General features: G+C 64.8%; 6 non-coding genes across 6 annotated transcripts; all 6 read right to left on the minus strand.

Annotated features, from left to right (window-relative positions):
* Positions 1–791: 791 nt before the first annotated feature.
* On the minus strand, positions 792–910 carry LOC122709606. Its single transcript, XR_006345595.1, has one exon. It is a non-coding gene; the product is annotated as a 5S ribosomal RNA (ribosomal RNA).
* A 3,527-nt stretch (positions 911–4,437) lies between these two features.
* LOC122709607 lies at positions 4,438–4,556 on the minus strand. The gene has a single exon (XR_006345596.1). It is a non-coding gene; the product is annotated as a 5S ribosomal RNA (ribosomal RNA).
* Positions 4,557–8,035: 3,479 nt separating this feature from the next.
* Positions 8,036–8,154, minus strand: LOC122709608. The gene has a single exon (XR_006345597.1). It is a non-coding gene; the product is annotated as a 5S ribosomal RNA (ribosomal RNA).
* Positions 8,155–11,693: 3,539 nt separating this feature from the next.
* LOC122709640 lies at positions 11,694–11,812 on the minus strand. The gene has a single exon (XR_006345629.1). It is a non-coding gene; the product is annotated as a 5S ribosomal RNA (ribosomal RNA).
* A 3,489-nt stretch (positions 11,813–15,301) lies between these two features.
* Positions 15,302–15,420, minus strand: LOC122709636. Its single transcript, XR_006345625.1, has one exon. It is a non-coding gene; the product is annotated as a 5S ribosomal RNA (ribosomal RNA).
* A 3,553-nt stretch (positions 15,421–18,973) lies between these two features.
* LOC122709609 lies at positions 18,974–19,092 on the minus strand. Its single transcript, XR_006345598.1, has one exon. It is a non-coding gene; the product is annotated as a 5S ribosomal RNA (ribosomal RNA).
* Positions 19,093–21,298: the final 2,206 nt, after the last annotated feature.

Raw genomic sequence — 21,298 nt, forward strand, 5'->3', positions numbered from 1 at the left:
AAGGTCCCCTTCGGCTTGGCTTCCTAAGGCAAGACCCAGCCCCCGCCCAAAGGCCAGAGGGTGAGTGTGTGAGAGTGTGTGTGCGAGTGTGTCAGGGGGCAAGGGTGTGGGCGGGCCGACTGGGGTCCAGGGGCATACCCAGAATGGAGGGCCGAGGGTGTGGAGGCCGTGGGTTGGGAAGCCTGTGTGGTTCTCTTGCTGTTTCTCTCTCCCTCTTTCTCCATCTCCCTTACCTGTGGTTTCTGGCTCCTGACCTGTCTCGGCGGCGGGGTGGGTGTGTGGGTGTGTGTGTGGGGGGTGTGTGTGTGTGTGTGTGTGAGCCCGCGGGAGAGCACGCGCAGTCGCGTGCGAGGATGGCACTAGGGTTGCGGGTGGGGCTGGGGCGTGGGGCAGCCGCCCCCCCCCACCCCCCCAGGATTACCTGAGGCTTGCCTAGGGAGCCCCAGACGGAGACTGGAAGGTCATCTGGTTTTCTGGAAGCCGAAAGCGGAGGGGCTCTCGGGCCGCACGGAGGCAGCCCAGGTCTGTGGCGGGCGTCGGAGCCCGCCCCCCAGGCCCGGGTCACCCACCCGCGGAGGGGCTGGGGCCGGGGGGATCCAAGAGATGGGACGCCCGCTGCTGCCTGCGAGGGCCGCCGGCTGGAAGGCAGGCGACCGACGGCTGTGAGCGCGGTGGGGTGCGAGGGGCCAGGGTTGGGGCGGGGGCTTGCGGTGCAGGCCACGCCAGGGGTGGGGCTGGGGGAGGTGTGGGGCGGGAGAGGGGGCGGGGGCTAAAGGAGAGGGGAGGCAAAAAGCCTACAGCACCCGGTATTCCCAGGCGGTCTCCCATCCAAGTACTAACCAGGCCCGACCCTGCTTAGCTTCCGAGATCAGACGAGATCGGGCGCGTTCAGGGTGGTATGGCCGTAGACGGAGGCGGCTGCCTCCAAGCGCCCTAAGAGCCCCGCGCCGCGCCGCGCCTCCCTTTCGCTGTGACCCGCCTGCCGGGCGGGCCAGCCGGCCGCACCTCTCCAGGGGCCGCGCGCTGTACCTGAGCCGGACGACCCGCCACCGGACTCCGGCCGGCCAGGGCCGGCAGCCCGGCGGCCGGCCGACGCCGCCCCGCCCCCGCTCACCATCCCCGTGCGTGCGTGCGGGGGCGGGACGGGCGCGGAGGTCTCGGCGCTCTCCCACCCCGGGCCTCTGCAGGCCCGCCCCCGCTGGGCGGCGCCCCCACCCCCAGCCCGTTCGCTGCACAGGGCCAGGTGGCCCCGGAGGTCTCTGGCTTCCGGGCCCGCCGCTGCCCGCCGCCCGCGGGCCTCTGAGCCTCCTCTGGGCCTCCTGCGCAGCCCAGCTGGAGCCCTGAGCGCCCATCCTGCCCGGCACCTGCCCGGTGCCCAAACCCACGGGGAGCCAGCAGCGCGGCCGACAGGAGCGCGTCAGCCCCGCCCCTTCGCCCTATCCAGGCCCCACTTGCCCCCACGCCGCCCGCCAAGCACAGGACCGTCCTGAGAGAGCAGACGGCCGACAGGCAGGCACACGGACAGACACACAAGACACTCGCCTCACGCACCCACGCCAAGTGAGACAAGCCGGCTGGCGCAAGCTCGTCAGCCAGAGCCAGGGCCCCAGCAACCTGTGAGAGGCCGGGGCCAGAGGAAGGGACTGGAGGCCGGGTGTCAGGAGACACAGAGGCAGAGAGAGACTGAGGTTCAGAGACAGACTCGAAGACAGGGAGAGGGAGATGCAGCCGGACAGACAGACGGGAGCGCGCGCGCACGCAGACACACACACACACACACACACACACACACACACACACACAGAGGGAGACACAGCGACTGACGGACAGAAAACGGGAGGCAGACACGGGAGAGAGGATGGCATCCGATCCGAGACAGACACAATGGCACAGTCCCTGACCCACCTGAGAGAGAGGCCAGGCGGAAGAAGCAGCTTCCCCAAGGGAGGGGGCATCAGCCTTGGGCCCCGGGCCCCAGCTGCACGCGGTGCCCTGGGGCTGGCAGAGCCCCGTGGGATCCCCAAGACGTCTTGGCAGCCGAGGTCTCAAAGGTCCCCTTCGGCTTGGCTTCCTAATAAGGCAAGACCCAGCCCCCGCCCAAAGGCCAGAGCGTGAGTGTGTGAGAGTGTGTGCGTGAGAGTGTCAGGGGGCAAGGGTGTGGGCGGGCCGACTGGGGTCGGGGGTGGGGGGGTGGGGGGGCGGGGAGGGGGGGGGAGGCCGGGGCGGGATACCCAGAATGGAGGGGGAAGGGTGTGGAGCTGGGGGGTTGCAGATCATGTGGGGTCCAAGCATACCGGACGGTCATCTTGTTTCTTGCAATCCGAATGCGGAGTGGCCCTCCGGCCTCTTGGAGGCAACCCAGGTCTGCGTTGGGAGTCGGGGCCCCGGTCATCCTCCCGCAGAGGGGCTATGGCCGTGGCGCTCCAAAAGTTGGCACGCTGCTACCCGCCATGCCCGCTGACTGGCTGGCCGGCTGGCCAAAGGCCCTGTTGGCTGGAAGATAGGCTACGGCTTGAGGGCGTTCGGGTCATATCTGGTTTTATTCCGATGGTGTGCCTCATCCTAATGTTACTTGGTTGATGATAGGAGACTCTCTGAGTGACACTATTTCCTTGCTTTTCAATGGATCCCTTTTGTTGCAGAACCTTTCCCTTGAAAGTGAAGGAACCTATGTCTGCACAGGCACTAATGCTCTTGCAAAGGCAAAAGCAATTCCGTCCTCCACTAGCTTGGTAAGCACCAAGTCCTTCTTGTCTTCAAGTGCTTCCTATAATACGTGCAAAGGAGGACCCGGTTTTGTGGATTCTGGAGTCAGGGAGTTAACAAGTGGACGTTACATGGTTTTAAGCATTGCTGTCACTGCCCACTTACAAACCGCCTCTAAATTTAACCCTCTGTCTTACCTGTTCTTCTCTCAGAAGGCTGTGACTGCCTTGCTGCTGCTTGTCTGCCTAAGAACCCACAATGAGGTGTTAACTTTCTGCCCAGAATCAAGATCCTTCATACTCTGCCTCTGTGTGCATGCTTGTGTGCCACGTTGCTTCAGTCCTGCCTGCCTGACTGTTGTGACCCCATGGGCTGTAGCCCGCCAGGCTCCTCTTACTGTAGGAGCCTCCAGGCAAGCATGCTGAAGTAGGTTGTCATGTCGTCCTCCAGGGGATCTTCCCAACCCAGGTATCAAACCCACATCTCCTTCATTCCCTGCATGGGCAGACAGGTTCTTTACTGCTAGCACCACCTGGGAAGCGCATTCTGGCTCTACATCTCCTTAATTTATAACTAAACTCTGTTCTAGGCAACGCAGTTTCCCGCACTCTGATCCAACACCACACACACGCACACACACACAGAGGGAGACACAGCGACTGACGGACAGAAGACGGGAGGCAGACACAGGAGCGAGGATGGCATCCGATCCGAGACAGACACAGTGGCACAGTCCCTGACCCACCTCAGAGAGAGGCCAGGCTGAAGAAGCAGCTTCCCCAAGGGAGGGGGCGTCAGCCTTGGGCCCCGGGCCCCAGCTGCACGCGGTGCCCTGGGGCTGGCAGAGCCCCCCCCCCCCCACCGTGGCGTCCCCCAGACGTCTTGGCAGCCGAGGTCTCAAAGGTCCCCTTCGGCTTGGCTTCCTAAGGCAAGACCCAGCCCCCGCCCAAAGGCCAGAGGGTGAGTGTGTGAGAGTGTGTGTGCGAGTGTGTCAGGGGGCAAGGGTGTGGGCGGGCCGACTGGGGTCCAGGGGCATACCCAGAATGGAGGGCCGAGGGTGTGGAGGCCGTGGGTTGGGAAGCCTGTGTGGTTCTCTTGCTGTTTCTCTCTCCCTCTTTCTCCATCTCCCTTACCTGTGGTTTCTGGCTCCTGACCTGTCTCGGCGGCGGGGTGGGTGTGTGGGTGTGTGTGTGGGTGTGTGTGTGGGGTGTGTGTGTGTGTGTGTGTGTGTGTGTGTGTGTGTGTGTGTGTGAGAGCCCGCGGGAGAGCACGCGCAGTCGCGTGCGAGGATGGCACTAGGGTTGCGGGTGGGGCTGGGGCGTGGGGCAGCCGCCCCCCCCCCCCACCCCCCCCAGGATTACCTGAGGCTTGCCTAGGGAGCCCCAGACGGAGACTGGAAGGTCATCTGGTTTTCTGGAAGCCGAAAGCGGAGGGGCTCTCGGGCCGCACGGAGGCAGCCCAGGTCTGTGGCGGGCGTCGGAGCCCGCCCCCCAGGCCCGGGTCACCCACCCGCGGAGGGGCTGGGGCCGGGGGGATCCAAGAGATGGGACGCCCGCTGCTGCCTGCGAGGGCCGCCGGCTGGAAGGCAGGCGCCCGACGGCTGTGAGCGCGGTGGGGTGCGAGGGGCCAGGGTTGGGGCGGGGGCTTGCGGTGCAGGCCACGCCAGGGGTGGGGCTGGGGGAGGTGTGGGGCGGGAGAGGGGGCGGGGGCTAAAGGAGAGGGGAGGCAAAAAGCCTACAGCACCCGGTATTCCCAGGCGGTCTCCCATCCAAGTACTAACCAGGCCCGACCCTGCTTAGCTTCCGAGATCAGACGAGATCGGGCGCGTTCAGGGTGGTATGGCCGTAGACGGAGGCGGCTGCCTCCAAGCGCCCTAAGAGCCCCGCGCCGCGCCGCGCCTCCCTTTCGCTGTGACCTGCCTGCCGGGCGGGCCAGCCGGCCGCACCTCTCCAGGGGCCGCGCGCTGTACCTGAGCCGGACGACCCGCCACCGGACTCCGGCCGGCCAGGGCCGGCAGCCCGGCGGCCGGCCGACGCCGCCCCGCCCCCGCTCACCATCCCCGTGCGTGCGTGCGGGGGCGGGACGGGCGCGGAGGTCTCGGCGCTCTCCCACCCCGGGCCTCTGCAGGCCCGCCCCCGCTGGGCGGCGCCCCCACCCCCAGCCCGTTCGCTGCACAGGGCCAGGTGGCCCCGGAGGTCTCTGGCTTCCGGGCCCGCCGCTGCCCGCCGCCCGCGGGCCTCTGAGCCTCCTCTGGGCCTCCTGCGCAGCCCAGCTGGAGCCCTGAGCGCCCATCCTGCCCGGCACCTGCCCGGTGCCCAAACCCACGGGGAGCCAGCAGCGCGGCCGACAGGAGCGCGTCAGCCCCGCCCCTTCGCCCTATCCAGGCCCCACTTGCCCCCACGCCGCCCGCCAAGCACAGGACCGTCCTGAGAGAGCAGACGGCCGACAGGCAGGCACACGGACAGACACACAAGACACTCGCCTCACGCACCCACGCCAAGTGAGACAAGCCGGCTGGCGCAAGCTCGTCAGCCAGAGCCAGGGCCCCAGCAACCTGTGAGAGGCCGGGGCCAGAGGAAGGGACTGGAGGCCGGGTGTCAGGAGACACAGAGGCAGAGAGAGACTGAGGTTCAGAGACAGACTCGAAGACAGGGAGAGGGAGATGCAGCCGGACAGACAGACGGGAGCGCGCGCGCACGCAGACACACACACACACACACACACACACACACAGAGGGAGACACAGCGACTGACGGACAGAAAACGGGAGGCAGACACGGGAGAGAGGATGGCATCCGATCCGAGACAGACACAATGGCACAGTCCCTGACCCACCTGAGAGAGAGGCCAGGCGGAAGAAGCAGCTTCCCCAAGGGAGGGGGCATCAGCCTTGGGCCCCGGGCCCCAGCTGCACGCGGTGCCCTGGGGCTGGCAGAGCCCCGTGGGATCCCCAAGACGTCTTGGCAGCCGAGGTCTCAAAGGTCCCCTTCGGCTTGGCTTCCTAATAAGGCAAGACCCAGCCCCCGCCCAAAGGCCAGAGCGTGAGTGTGTGAGAGTGTGTGCGTGAGAGTGTCAGGGGGCAAGGGTGTGGGCGGGCCGACTGGGGTCGGGGGTGGGGGGGTGGGGGGGCGGGGAGGGGGGGGGAGGCCGGGGCGGGATACCCAGAATGGAGGGGGAAGGGTGTGGAGCTGGGGGGTTGCAGATCATGTGGGGTCCAAGCATACCGGACGGTCATCTTGTTTCTTGCAATCCGAATGCGGAGTGGCCCTCCGGCCTCTTGGAGGCAACCCAGGTCTGCGTTGGGAGTCGGGGCCCCGGTCATCCTCCCGCAGAGGGGCTATGGCCGTGGCGCTCCAAAAGTTGGCACGCTGCTACCCGCCATGCCCGCTGACTGGCTGGCCGGCTGGCCAAAGGCCCTGTTGGCTGGAAGATAGGCTACGGCTTGAGGGCGTTCGGGTCATATCTGGTTTTATTCCGATGGTGTGCCTCATCCTAATGTTACTTGGTTGATGATAGGAGACTCTCTGAGTGACACTATTTCCTTGCTTTTCAATGGATCCCTTTTGTTGCAGAACCTTTCCCTTGAAAGTGAAGGAACCTATGTCTGCACAGGCACTAATGCTCTTGCAAAGGCAAAAGCAATTCCGTCCTCCACTAGCTTGGTAAGCACCAAGTCCTTCTTGTCTTCAAGTGCTTCCTATAATACGTGCAAAGGAGGACCCGGTTTTGTGGATTCTGGAGTCAGGGAGTTAACAAGTGGACGTTACATGGTTTTAAGCATTGCTGTCACTGCCCACTTACAAACCGCCTCTAAATTTAACCCTCTGTCTTACCTGTTCTTCTCTCAGAAGGCTGTGACTGCCTTGCTGCTGCTTGTCTGCCTAAGAACCCACAATGAGGTGTTAACTTTCTGCCCAGAATCAAGATCCTTCATACTCTGCCTCTGTGTGCATGCTTGTGTGCCACGTTGCTTCAGTCCTGCCTGCCTGACTGTTGTGACCCCATGGGCTGTAGCCCGCCAGGCTCCTCTTACTGTAGGAGCCTCCAGGCAAGCATGCTGAAGTAGGTTGTCATGTCGTCCTCCAGGGGATCTTCCCAACCCAGGTATCAAACCCACATCTCCTTCATTCCCTGCATGGGCAGACAGGTTCTTTACTGCTAGCACCACCTGGGAAGCGCATTCTGGCTCTACATCTCCTTAATTTATAACTAAACTCTGTTCTAGGCAACGCAGTTTCCCGCACTCTGATCCAACACCACACACACGCACACACACACAGAGGGAGACACAGCGACTGACGGACAGAAGACGGGAGGCAGACACAGGAGCGAGGATGGCATCCGATCCGAGACAGACACAGTGGCACAGTCCCTGACCCACCTCAGAGAGAGGCCAGGCTGAAGAAGCAGCTTCCCCAAGGGAGGGGGCGTCAGCCTTGGGCCCCGGGCCCCAGCTGCACGCGGTGCCCTGGGGCTGGCAGAGCCCCCCCCCCCCCCACCGTGGCGTCCCCAAGACGTCTTGGCAGCCGAGGTCTCAAAGGTCCCCTTCGGCTTGGCTTCCTAAGGCAAGACCCAGCCCCCGCCCAAAGGCCAGAGGGTGAGTGTGTGAGAGTGTGTGTGCGAGTGTGTCAGGGGGCAAGGGTGTGGGCGGGCCGACTGGGGTCCAGGGGCATACCCAGAATGGAGGGCCGAGGGTGTGGAGGCCGTGGGTTGGGAAGCCTGTGTGGTTCTCTTGCTGTTTCTCTCTCCCTCTTTCTCCATCTCCCTTACCTGTGGTTTCTGGCTCCTGACCTGTCTCGGCGGCGGGGTGGGTGTGTGGGTGTGTGTGTGGGGGGTGTGTGTGTGTGTGTGTGTGAGCCCGCGGGAGAGCACGCGCAGTCGCGTGCGAGGATGGCACTAGGGTTGCGGGTGGGGCTGGGGCGTGGGGCAGCCGCCCCCCCCCCCCCCCCCCAGGATTACCTGAGGCTTGCCTAGGGAGCCCCAGACGGAGACTGGAAGGTCATCTGGTTTTCTGGAAGCCGAAAGCGGAGGGGCTCTCGGGCCGCACGGAGGCAGCCCAGGTCTGTGGCGGGCGTCGGAGCCCGCCCCCCAGGCCCGGGTCACCCACCCGCGGAGGGGCTGGGGCCGGGGGGATCCAAGAGATGGGACGCCCGCTGCTGCCTGCGAGGGCCGCCGGCTGGAAGGCAGGCGACCGACGGCTGTGAGCGCGGTGGGGTGCGAGGGGCCAGGGTTGGGGCGGGGGCTTGCGGTGCAGGCCACGCCAGGGGTGGGGCTGGGGGAGGTGTGGGGCGGGAGAGGGGGCGGGGGCTAAAGGAGAGGGGAGGCAAAAAGCCTACAGCACCCGGTATTCCCAGGCGGTCTCCCATCCAAGTACTAACCAGGCCCGACCCTGCTTAGCTTCCGAGATCAGACGAGATCGGGCGCGTTCAGGGTGGTATGGCCGTAGACGGAGGCGGCTGCCTCCAAGCGCCCTAAGAGCCCCGCGCCGCGCCGCGCCTCCCTTTCGCTGTGACCTGCCTGCCGGGCGGGCCAGCCGGCCGCACCTCTCCAGGGGCCGCGCGCTGTACCTGAGCCGGACGACCCGCCACCGGACTCCGGCCGGCCAGGGCCGGCAGCCCGGCGGCCGGCCGACGCCGCCCCGCCCCCGCTCACCATCCCCGTGCGTGCGTGCGGGGGCGGGACGGGCGCGGAGGTCTCGGCGCTCTCCCACCCCGGGCCTCTGCAGGCCCGCCCCCGCTGGGCGGCGCCCCCACCCCCAGCCCGTTCGCTGCACAGGGCCAGGTGGCCCCGGAGGTCTCTGGCTTCCGGGCCCGCCGCTGCCCGCCGCCCGCGGGCCTCTGAGCCTCCTCTGGGCCTCCTGCGCAGCCCAGCTGGAGCCCTGAGCGCCCATCCTGCCCGGCACCTGCCCGGTGCCCAAACCCACGGGGAGCCAGCAGCGCGGCCGACAGGAGCGCGTCAGCCCCGCCCCTTCGCCCTATCCAGGCCCCACTTGCCCCCACGCCGCCCGCCAAGCACAGGACCGTCCTGAGAGAGCAGACGGCCGACAGGCAGGCACACGGACAGACACACAAGACACTCGCCTCACGCACCCACGCCAAGTGAGACAAGCCGGCTGGCGCAAGCTCGTCAGCCAGAGCCAGGGCCCCAGCAACCTGTGAGAGGCCGGGGCCAGACGAAGGGACTGGAGGCCGGGTGTCAGGAGACACAGAGGCAGAGAGAGACTGAGGTTCAGAGACAGACTCGAAGACAGGGAGAGGGAGATGCAGCCGGACAGACAGACGGGAGCGCGCGCGCACGCAGACACACACACACACACACACACACACACACAGAGGGAGACACAGCGACTGACGGACAGAAAACGGGAGGCAGACACGGGAGAGAGGATGGCATCCGATCCGAGACAGACACAATGGCACAGTCCCTGACCCACCTGAGAGAGAGGCCAGGCGGAAGAAGCAGCTTCCCCAAGGGAGGGGGCATCAGCCTTGGGCCCCGGGCCCCAGCTGCACGCGGTGCCCTGGGGCTGGCAGAGCCCCGTGGGATCCCCAAGACGTCTTGGCAGCCGAGGTCTCAAAGGTCCCCTTCGGCTTGGCTTCCTAATAAGGCAAGACCCAGCCCCCGCCCAAAGGCCAGAGCGTGAGTGTGTGAGAGTGTGTGCGTGAGAGTGTCAGGGGGCAAGGGTGTGGGCGGGCCGACTGGGGTCGGGGGTGGGGGGGTGGGGGGGCGGGGAGGGGGGGGGGAGGCCGGGGCGGGATACCCAGAATGGAAGGGGAAGGGTGTGGAGCTGGGGGGTTGCAGATCATGTGGGGTCCAAGCATACCGGACGGTCATCTTGTTTCTTGCAATCCGAATGCGGAGTGGCCCTCCGGCCTCTTGGAGGCAACCCAGGTCTGCGTTGGGAGTCGGGGCCCCGGTCATCCTCCCGCAGAGGGGCTATGGCCGTGGCGCTCCAAAAGTTGGCACGCTGCTACCCGCCATGCCCGCTGACTGGCTGGCCGGCTGGCCAAAGGCCCTGTTGGCTGGAAGATAGGCTACGGCTTGAGGGCGTTCGGGTCATATCTGGTTTTATTCCGATGGTGTGCCTCATCCTAATGTTACTTGGTTGATGATAGGAGACTCTCTGAGTGACACTATTTCCTTGCTTTTCAATGGATCCCTTTTGTTGCAGAACCTTTCCCTTGAAAGTGAAGGAACCTATGTCTGCACAGGCACTAATGCTCTTGCAAAGGCAAAAGCAATTCCGTCCTCCACTAGCTTGGTAAGCACCAAGTCCTTCTTGTCTTCAAGTGCTTCCTATAATACGTGCAAAGGAGGACCCGGGTTTTGTGGATTCTGGAGTCAGGGAGTTAACAAGTGGACGTTACATGGTTTTAAGCATTGCTGTCACTGCCCACTTACAAACCGCCTCTAAATTTAACCCTCTGTCTTACCTGTTCTTCTCTCAGAAGGCTGTGACTGCCTTGCTGCTGCTTGTCTGCCTAAGAACCCACAATGAGATGTTAACTTTCTGCCCAGAATCAAGATCCTTCATACTCTGCCTCTGTGTGCATGCTTGTGTGCCACGTTGCTTCAGTCCTGCCTGCCTGACTGTTGTGACCCCATGGGCTGTAGCCCGCCAGGCTCCTCTTACTGTAGGAGCCTCCAGGCAAGCATGCTGAAGTAGGTTGTCATGTCGTCCTCCAGGGGATCTTCCCAACCCAGGTATCAAACCCACATCTCCTTCATTCCCTGCATGGGCAGACAGGTTCTTTACTGCTAGCACCACCTGGGAAGCGCATTCTGGCTCTACATCTCCTTAATTTATAACTAAACTCTGTTCTAGGCAACGCAGTTTCCCGCACTCTGATCCAACACCACACACACGCACACACACACAGAGGGAGACACAGCGACTGACGGACAGAAGACGGGAGGCAGACACAGGAGCGAGGATGGCATCCGATCCGAGACAGACACAGTGGCACAGTCCCTGACCCACCTCAGAGAGAGGCCAGGCTGAAGAAGCAGCTTCCCCAAGGGAGGGGGCGTCAGGCTTGGGCCCCGGGCCCCAGCTGCACGCGGTGCCCTGGGGCTGGCAGAGCCCCCCCCCCCCACCGTGGCGTCCCCAAGACGTCTTGGCAGCCGAGGTCTCAAAGGTCCCCTTCGGCTTGGCTTCCTAAGGCAAGACCCAGCCCCCGCCCAAAGGCCAGAGGGTGAGTGTGTGAGAGTGTGTGTGCGAGTGTGTCAGGGGGCAAGGGTGTGGGCGGGCCGACTGGGGTCCAGGGGGATACCCAGAATGGAGGGCCGAGGGTGTGGAGGCCGTGGGTTGGGAAGCCTGTGTGGTTCTCTTGCTGTTTCTCTCTCCCTCTTTCTCCATCTCCCTTACCTGTGGTTTCTGGCTCCTGACCTGTCTCGGCGGCGGGGTGGGTGTGTGGGTGTGTGTGTGGGTGTGTGTGTGTGGGGTGTGTGTGTGTGTGTGTGTGTGTGTGTGTGTGTGTGTGTGTGTGTGTGTGTGTGTGTGTGTGTGTGTGTGCCCGCGGGAGAGCACGCGCAGTCGCGTGCGAGGATGGCACTAGGGTTGCGGGTGGGGCTGGGGCGTGGGGCAGCCGCCCCCCCCCCCCCCCCCCAGGATTACCTGAGGCTTGCCTAGGGAGCCCCAGACGGAGACTGGAAGGTCATCTGGTTTTTTGGAAGCCGAAAGCGGAGGGGCTCTCGGGCCGCACGGAGGCAGCCCAGGTCTGTGGCGGGCGTCGGAGCCCGCCCCCCAGGCCCGGGTCACCCACCCGCGGAGGGGCTGGGGCCGGGGGGATCCAAGAGATGGGACGCCCGCTGCTGCCTGCGAGGGCCGCCGGCTGGAAGGCAGGCGACCGACGGCTGTGAGCGCGGTGGGGTGCGAGGGGCCAGGGTTGGGGCGGGGGCTTGCGGTGCAGGCCACGCCAGGGGTGGGGCTGGGGGAGGTGTGGGGCGGGAGAGGGGGCGGGGGCTAAAGGAGAGGGGAGGCAAAAAGCCTACAGCATCCGGTATTCCCAGGCGGTCTCCCATCCAAGTACTAACCAGGCCCGACCCTGCTTAGCTTCCGAGATCAGACGAGATCGGGCGCGTTCAGGGTGGTATGGCCGTAGACGGAGGCGGCTGCCTCCAAGCGCCCTAAGAGCCCCGCGCCGCGCCGCGCCTCCCTTTCGCTGTGACCTGCCTGCCGGGCGGGCCAGCCGGCCGCACCTCTCCAGGGGCCGCGCGCTGTACCTGAGCCGGACGACCCGCCACCGGACTCCGGCCGGCCAGGGCCGGCAGCCCGGCGGCCGGCCGACGCCGCCCCGCCCCCGCTCACCATCCCCGTGCGTGCGTGCGGGGGCGGGACGGGCGCGGAGGTCTCGGCGCTCTCCCACCCCGGGCCTCTGCAGGCCCGCCCCCGCTGGGCGGCGCCCCCACCCCCAGCCCGTTCGCTGCACAGGGCCAGGTGGCCCCGGAGGTCTCTGGCTTCCGGGCCCGCCGCTGCCCGCCGCCCGCGGGCCTCTGAGCCTCCTCTGGGCCTCCTGCGCAGCCCAGCTGGAGCCCTGAGCGCCCATCCTGCCCGGCACCTGCCCGGTGCCCAAACCCACGGGGAGCCAGCAGCGCGGCCGACAGGAGCGCGTCAGCCCCGCCCCTTCGCCCTATCCAGGCCCCACTTGCCCCCACGCCGCCCGCCAAGCACAGGACCGTCCTGAGAGAGCAGACGGCCGACAGGCAGGCACACGGACAGACACACAAGACACTCGCCTCACGCACCCACGCCAAGTGAGACAAGCCGGCTGGCGCAAGCTCGTCAGCCAGAGCCAGGGCCCCAGCAACCTGTGAGAGGCCGGGGCCAGAGGAAGGGACTGGAGGCCGGGTGTCAGGAGACACAGAGGCAGAGAGAGACTGAGGTTCAGAGACAGACTCGAAGACAGGGAGAGGGAGATGCAGCCGGACAGACAGACGGGAGCGCGCGCGCACGCAGACACACACACACACACACACACACACACACACACACACAGAGGGAGACACAGCGACTGACGGACAGAAAACGGGAGGCAGACACGGGAGAGAGGATGGCATCCGATCCGAGACAGACACAGTGGCACAGTCCCTGACCCACCTGAGAGAGAGGCCAGGCGGAAGAAGCAGCTTCCCCAAGGGAGGGGGCATCAGCCTTGGGCCCCGGGCCCCAGCTGCACGCGGTGCCCTGGGGCTGGCAGAGCCCCGTGGGATCCCCAAGACGTCTTGGCAGCCGAGGTCTCAAAGGTCCCCTTCGGCTTGGCTTCCTAATAAGGCAAGACCCAGCCCCCGCCCAAAGGCCAGAGCGTGAGTGTGTGAGAGTGTGTGCGTGAGAGTGTCAGGGGGCAAGGGTGTGGGCGGGCCGACTGGGGTCGGGGGGGGGGGGGGGGGGGGGGGGGGGGGGGGGGGGGAGGCCGGGGCGGGATACCCAGAATGGAGGGGGAAGGGTGTGGAGCTGGGGGGTTGCAGATCATGTGGGGTCCAAGCATACCGGACGGTCATCTTGTTTCTTGCAATCCGAATGCGGAGTGGCCCTCCGGCCTCTTGGAGGCAACCCAGGTCTGCGTTGGGAGTCGGGGCCCCGGTCATCCTCCCGCAGAGGGGCTATGGCCGTGGCGCTCCAAAAGTTGGCACGCTGCTACCCGCCATGCCCGCTGACTGGCTGGCCGGCTGGCCAAAGGCCCTGTTGGCTGGAAGATAGGCTACGGCTTGAGGGCGTTCGGGTCATATCTGGTTTTATTCCGATGGTGTGCCTCATCCTAATGTTACTTGGTTGATGATAGGAGACTCTCTGAGTGACACTATTTCCTTGCTTTTCAATGGATCCCTTTTGTTGCAGAACCTTTCCCTTGAAAGTGAAGGAACCTATGTCTGCACAGGCACTAATGCTCTTGCAAAGGCAAAAGCAATTCCGTCCTCCACTAGCTTGGTAAGCACCAAGTCCTTCTTGTCTTCAAGTGCTTCCTATAATACGTGCAAAGGAGGACCCGGTTTTGTGGATTCTGGAGTCAGGGAGTTAACAAGTGGACGTTACATGGTTTTAAGCATTGCTGTCACTGCCCACTTACAAACCGCCTCTAAATTTAACCCTCTGTCTTACCTGTTCTTCTCTCAGAAGGCTGTGACTGCCTTGCTGCTGCTTGTCTGCCTAAGAACCCACAATGAGGTGTTAACTTTCTGCCCAGAATCAAGATCCTTCATACTCTGCCTCTGTGTGCATGCTTGTGTGCCACGTTGCTTCAGTCCTGCCTGCCTGACTGTTGTGACCCCATGGGCTGTAGCCCGCCAGGCTCCTCTTACTGTAGGAGCCTCCAGGCAAGCATGCTGAAGTAGGTTGTCATGTCGTCCTCCAGGGGATCTTCCCAACCCAGGTATCAAACCCACATCTCCTTCATTCCCTGCATGGGCAGACAGGTTCTTTACTGCTAGCACCACCTGGGAAGCGCATTCTGGCTCTACATCTCCTTAATTTATAACTAAACTCTGTTCTAGGCAACGCAGTTTCCCGCACTCTGATCCAACACCACACACACGCACACACACACAGAGGGAGACACAGCGACTGACGGACAGAAGACGGGAGGCAGACACAGGAGCGAGGATGGCATCCGATCCGAGACAGACACAGTGGCACAGTCCCTGACCCACCTCAGAGAGAGGCCAGGCTGAAGAAGCAGCTTCCCCAAGGGAGGGGGCGTCAGCCTTGGGCCCCGGGCCCCAGCTGCACGCGGTGCCCTGGGGCTGGCAGAGCCCCCCCCCCCCCCACCGTGGCGTCCCCAAGACGTCTTGGCAGCCGAGGTCTCAAAGGTCCCCTTCGGCTTGGCTTCCTAAGGCAAGACCCAGCCCCCGCCCAAAGGCCAGAGGGTGAGTGTGTGAGAGTGTGTGTGCGAGTGTGTCAGGGGGCAAGGGTGTGGGCGGGCCGACTGGGGTCCAGGGGCATACCCAGAATGGAGGGCCGAGGGTGTGGAGGCCGTGGGTTGGGAAGCCTGTGTGGTTCTCTTGCTGTTTCTCTCTCCCTCTTTCTCCATCTCCCTTACCTGTGGTTTCTGGCTCCTGACCTGTCTCGGCGGCGGGGTGGGTGTGTGGGTGTGTGTGTGGGGGGGTGTGTGTGTGTGTGTGTGTGAGCCCGCGGGAGAGCACGCGCAGTCGCGTGCGAGGATGGCACTAGGGTTGCGGGTGGGGCTGGGGCGTGGGGCAGCCGCCCCCCCCCCACCCCCCCAGGATTACCTGAGGCTTGCCTAGGGAGCCCCAGACGGAGACTGGAAGGTCATCTGGTTTTCTGGAAGCCGAAAGCGGAGGGGCTCTCGGGCCGCACGGAGGCAGCCCAGGTCTGTGGCGGGCGTCGGAGCCCGCCCCCCAGGCCCGGGTCACCCACCCGCGGAGGGGCTGGGGCCGGGGGGATCCAAGAGATGGGACGCCCGCTGCTGCCTGCGAGGGCCGCCGGCTGGAAGGCAGGCGACCGACGGCTGTGAGCGCGGTGGGGTGCGAGGGGCCAGGGTTGGGGCGGGGGCTTGCGGTGCAGGCCACGCCAGGGGTGGGGCTGGGGGAGGTGTGGGGCGGGAGAGGGGGCGGGGGCTAAAGGAGAGGGGAGGCAAAAAGCCTACAGCACCCGGTATTCCCAGGCGGTCTCCCATCCAAGTACTAACCAGGCCCGACCCTGCTTAGCTTCCAAGATCAGACGAGATCGGGCGCGTTCAGGGTGGTATGGCCGTAGACGGAGGCGGCTGCCTCCAAGCGCCCTAAGAGCCCCGCGCCGCGCCGCGCCTCCCTTTCGCTGTGACCTGCCTGCCGGGCGGGCCAGCCGGCCGCACCTCTCCAGGGGCCGCGCGCTGTACCTGAGCCGGACGACCCGCCACCGGACTCCGGCCGGCCAGGGCCGGCAGCCCGGCGGCCGGCCGACGCCGCCCCGCCCCCGCTCACCATCCCCGTGCGTGCGTGCGGGGGCGGGACGGGCGCGGAGGTCTCGGCGCTCTCCCACCCCGGGCCTCTGCAGGCCCGCCCCCGCTGGGCGGCGCCCCCACCCCCAGCCCGTTCGCTGCACAGGGCCAGGTGGCCCCGGAGGTCTCTGGCTTCCGGGCCCGCCGCTGCCCGCCGCCCGCGGGCCTCTGAGCCTCCTCTGGGCCTCCTGCGCAGCCCAGCTGGAGCCCTGAGCGCCCATCCTGCCCGGCACCTGCCCGGTGCCCAAACCCACGGGGAGCCAGCAGCGCGGCCGACAGGAGCGCGTCAGCCCCGCCCCTTCGCCCTATCCAGGCCCCACTTGCCCCCACGCCGCCCGCCAAGCACAGGACCGTCCTGAGAGAGCAGACGGCCGACAGGCAGGCACACGGACAGACACACAAGACACTCGCCTCACGCACCCACGCCAAGTGAGACAAGCCGGCTGGCGCAAGCTCGTCAGCCAGAGCCAGGGCCCCAGCAACCTGTGAGAGGCCGGGGCCAGAGGAAGGGACTGGAGGCCGGGTGTCAGGAGACACAGAGGCAGAGAGAGACTGAGGTTCAGAGACAGACTCGAAGACAGGGAGAGGGAGATGCAGCCGGACAGACAGACGGGAGCGCGCGCGCACGCAGACACACACACACACACACACACACACACACACAGAGGGAGACACAGCGACTGACGGACAGAAAACGGGAGGCAGACACGGGAGAGAGGATGGCATCCGATCCGAGACAGACACAATGGCACAGTCCCTGACCCACCTGAGAGAGAGGCCAGGCGGAAGAAGCAGCTTCCCCAAGGGAGGGGGCATCAGCCTTGGGCCCCGGGCCCCAGCTGCACGCGGTGCCCTGGGGCTGGCAGAGCCCCGTGGGATCCCCAAGACGTCTTGGCAGCCGAGGTCTCAAAGGTCCCCTTCGGCTTGGCTTCCTAATAAGGCAAGACCCAGCCCCCGCCCAAAGGCCAGAGCGTGAGTGTGTGAGAGTGTGTGCGTGAGAGTGTCAGGGGGCAAGGGTGTGGGCGGGCCGACTGGGGTCGGGGGTGGGGGGGTGGGGGGGCGGGGAGGGGGGGGGGGAGGCCGGGGCGGGATACCCAGAATGGAAGGGGAAGGGTGTGGAGCTGGGGGGTTGCAGATCATGTGGGGTCCAAGCATACCGGACGGTCATCTTGTTTCTTGCAATCCGAATGCGGAGTGGCCCTCCGGCCTCTTGGAGGCAACCCAGGTCTGCGTTGGGAGTCGGGGCCCCGGTCATCCTCCCGCAGAGGGGCTATGGCCGTGGCGCTCCAAAAGTTGGCACGCTGCTACCCGCCATGCCCGCTGACTGGCTGGCCGGCTGGCCAAAGGCCCTGTTGGCTGGAAGATAGGCTACGGCTTGAGGGCGTTCGGGTCATATCTGGTTTTATTCCGATGGTGTGCCTCATCCTAATGTTACTTGGTTGATGATAGGAGACTCTCTGAGTGACACTATTTCCTTGCTTTTCAATGGATCCCTTTTGTTGCAGAACCTTTCCCTTGAAAGTGAAGGAACCTATGTCTGCACAGGCACTAATGCTCTTGCAAAGGCAAAAGCAATTCCGTCCTCCACTAGCTTGGTAAGCACCAAGTCCTTCTTGTCTTCAAGTGCTTCCTATAATACGTGCAAAGGAGGACCCGGTTTTGTGGATTCTGGAGTCAGGGAGTTAACAAGTGGACGTTACATGGTTTTAAGCATTGCTGTCACTGCCCACTTACAAACCGCCTCTAAATTTAACCCTCTGTCTTACCTGTTCTTCTCTCAGAAGGCTGTGACTGCCTTGCTGCTGCTTGTCTGCCTAAGAACCCACAATGAGATGTTAACTTTCTGCCCAGAATCAAGATCCTTCATACTCTGCCTCTGTGTGCATGCTTGTGTGCCACGTTGCTTCAGTCCTGCCTGCCTGACTGTTGTGACCCCATGGGCTGTAGCCCGCCAGGCTCCTCTTACTGTAGGAGCCTCCAGGCAAGCATGCTGAAGTAGGTTGTCATGTCGTCCTCCAGGGGATCTTCCCAACCCAGGTATCAAACCCACATCTCCTTCATTCCCTGCATGGGCAGACAGGTTCTTTACTGCTAGCACCACCTGGGAAGCGCATTCTGGCTCTACATCTCCTTAATTTATAACTAAACTCTGTTCTAGGCAACGCAGTTTCCCGCACTCTGATCCAACACCACACACACGCACACACACACAGAGGGAGACACAGCGACTGACGGACAGAAGACGGGAGGCAGACACAGGAGCGAGGATGGCATCCGATCCGAGACAGACACAGTGGCACAGTCCCTGACCCACCTCAGAGAGAGGCCAGGCTGAAGAAGCAGCTTCCCCAAGGGAGGGGGCGTCAGGCTTGGGCCCCGGGCCCCAGCTGCACGCGGTGCCCTGGGGCTGGCAGAGCCCCCCCCCCCCCACCGTGGCGGCCCCAAGACGTCTTGGCAGCCGAGGTCTCAAAGGTCCCCTTCGGCTTGGCTTCCTAAGGCAAGACCCAGCCCCCGCCCAAAGGCCAGAGGGTGAGTGTGTGAGAGTGTGTGTGCGAGTGTGTCAGGGGGCAAGGGTGTGGGCGGGCCGACTGGGGTCCAGGGGGATACCCAGAATGGAGGGCCGAGGGTGTGGAGGCCGTGGGTTGGGAAGCCTGTGTGGTTCTCTTGCTGTTTCTCTCTCCCTCTTTCTCCATCTCCCTTACCTGTGGTTTCTGGCTCCTGACCTGTCTCGGCGGCGGGGTGGGTGTGTGGGTGTGTGTGTGGGTGTGTGTGTGTGGGTGTGTGTGTGTGGGGTGTGTGTGTGTGTGTGTGTGTGTGTGTGTGTGTGTGTGTGTGTGTGTGTGTGTGTGTGTGTGTGTGAGCCCGCGGGAGAGCACGCGCAGTCGCGTGCGAGGATGGCACTAGGGTTGCGGGTGGGGCTGGGGCGTGGGGCAGCCGCCCCCCCCCACCCCCCCAGGATTACCTGAGGCTTGCCTAGGGAGCCCCAGACGGAGACTGGAAGGTCATCTGGTTTTCTGGAAGCCGAAAGCGGAGGGGCTCTCGGGCCGCACGGAGGCAGCCCAGGTCTGTGGCGGGCGTCGGAGCCCGCCCCCCAGGCCCGGGTCACCCACCCGCGGAGGGGCTGGGGCCGGGGGGATCCAAGAGATGGGACGCCCGCTGCTGCCTGCGAGGGCCGCCGGCTGGAAGGCAGGCGACCGACGGCTGTGAGCGCGGTGGGGTGCGAGGGGCCAGGGTTGGGGCGGGGGCTTGCGGTGCAGGCCACGCCAGGGGTGGGGCTGGGGGAGGTGTGGGGCGGGAGAGGGGGCGGGGGCTAAAGGAGAGGGGAGGCAAAAAGCCTACAGCACCCGGTATTCCCAGGCGGTCTCCCATCCAAGTACTAACCAGGCCCGACCCTGCTTAGCTTCCGAGATCAGACGAGATCGGGCGCGTTCAGGGTGGTATGGCCGTAGACGGAGGCGGCTGCCTCCAAGCGCCCTAAGAGCCCCGCGCCGCGCCGCGCCTCCCTTTCGCTGTGACCTGCCTGCCGGGCGGGCCAGCCGGCCGCACCTCTCCAGGGGCCGCGCGCTGTACCTGAGCCGGACGACCCGCCACCGGACTCCGGCCGGCCAGGGCCGGCAGCCCGGCGGCCGGCCGACGCCGCCCCGCCCCCGCTCACCATCCCCGTGCGTGCGTGCGGGGGCGGGACGGGCGCGGAGGTCTCGGCGCTCTCCCACCCCGGGCCTCTGCAGGCCCGCCCCCGCTGGGCGGCGCCCCCACCCCCAGCCCGTTCGCTGCACAGGGCCAGGTGGCCCCGGAGGTCTCTGGCTTCCGGGCCCGCCGCTGCCCGCCGCCCGCGGGCCTCTGAGCCTCCTCTGGGCCTCCTGCGCAGCCCAGCTGGAGCCCTGAGCGCCCATCCTGCCCGGCACCTGCCCGGTGCCCAAACCCACGGGGAGCCAGCAGCGCGGCCGACAGGAGCGCGTCAGCCCCGCCCCTTCGCCCTATCCAGGCCCCACTTGCCCCCACGCCGCCCGCCAAGCACAGGACCGTCCTGAGAGAGCAGACGGCCGACAGGCAGGCACACGGACAGACACACAAGACACTCGCCTCACGCACCCACGCCAAGTGAGACAAGCCGGCTGGCGCAAGCTCGTCAGCCAGAGCCAGGGCCCCAGCAACCTGTGAGAGGCCGGGGCCAGAGGAAGGGACTGGAGGCCGGGTGTCAGGAGACACAGAGGCAGAGAGAGACTGAGGTTCAGAGACAGACTCGAAGACAGGGAGAGGGAGATGCAGCCGGACAGACAGACGGGAGCGCGCGCGCACGCAGACACACACACACACACACACACACACACACACACACACACACAGAGGGAGACACAGCGACTGACGGACAGAAAACGGGAGGCAGACACGGGAGAGAGGATGGCATCCGATCCGAGACAGACACAATGGCACAGTCCCTGACCCACCTGAGAGAGAGGCCAGGCGGAAGAAGCAGCTTCCCCAAGGGAGGGGGCATCAGCCTTGGGCCCCGGGCCCCAGCTGCACGCGGTGCCCTGGGGCTGGCAGAGCCCCGTGGGATCCCCAAGACGTCTTGGCAGCCGAGGTCTCAAAGGTCCCCTTCGGCTTGGCTTCCTAATAAGGCAAGACCCAGCCCCCGCCCAAAGGCCAGAGCGTGAGTGTGTGAGAGTGTGTGCGTGAGAGTGTCAGGGGGCAAGGGTGTGGGCGGGCCGACTGGGGTCGGGGGTGGGGGGGTGGGGGGGCGGGGAGGGGGGGGGGAGGCCGGGGCGGGATACCCAGAATGGAGGGGGAAGGGTGTGGAGCTGGGGGGTTGCAGATCATGTGGGGTCCAAGCATACCGGACGGTCATCTTGTTTCTTGCAATCCGAATGCGGAGTGGCCCTCCGGCCTCTTGGAGGCAACCCAGGTCTGCGTTGGGAGTCGGGGCCCCGGTCATCCTCCCGCAGAGGGGCTATGGCCGTGGCGCTCCAAAAGTTGGCACGCTGCTACCCGCCATGCCCGCTGACTGGCTGGCCGGCTGGCCAAAGGCCCTGTTGGCTGGAAGATAGGCTACGGCTTGAGGGCGTTCGGGTCATATCTGGTTTTATTCCGATGGTGTGCCTCATCCTAATGTTACTTGGTTGATGATAGGAGACTCTCTGAGTGACACTATTTCCTTGCTTTTCAATGGATCCCTTTTGTTGCAGAACCTTTCCCTTGAAAGTGAAGGAACCTATGTCTGCACAGGCACTAATGCTCTTGCAAAGGCAAAAGCAATTCCGTCCTCCACTAGCTTGGTAAGCACCAAGTCCTTCTTGTCTTCAAGTGCTTCCTATAATACGTGCAAAGGAGGACCCGGTTTTGTGGATTCTGGAGTCAGGGAGTTAACAAGTGGACGTTACATGGTTTTAAGCATTGCTGTCACTGCCCACTTACAAACCGCCTCTAAATTTAACCCTCTGTCTTACCTGTTCTTCTCTCAGAAGGCTGTGACTGCCTTGCTGCTGCTTGTCTGCCTAAGAACCCACAATGAGATGTTAACTTTCTGCCCAGAATCAAGATCCTTCATACTCTGCCTCTGTGTGCATGCTTGTGTGCCACGTTGCTTCAGTCCTGCCTGCCTGACTGTTGTGACCCCATGGGCTGTAGCCCGCCAGGCTCCTCTTACTGTAGGAGCC

This window comes from Cervus elaphus, chromosome 15 (genome assembly GCF_910594005.1).
Source record: "Cervus elaphus chromosome 15, mCerEla1.1, whole genome shotgun sequence".
In the NCBI taxonomy this organism is placed as follows: domain Eukaryota; kingdom Metazoa; phylum Chordata; class Mammalia; order Artiodactyla; family Cervidae; genus Cervus; species Cervus elaphus.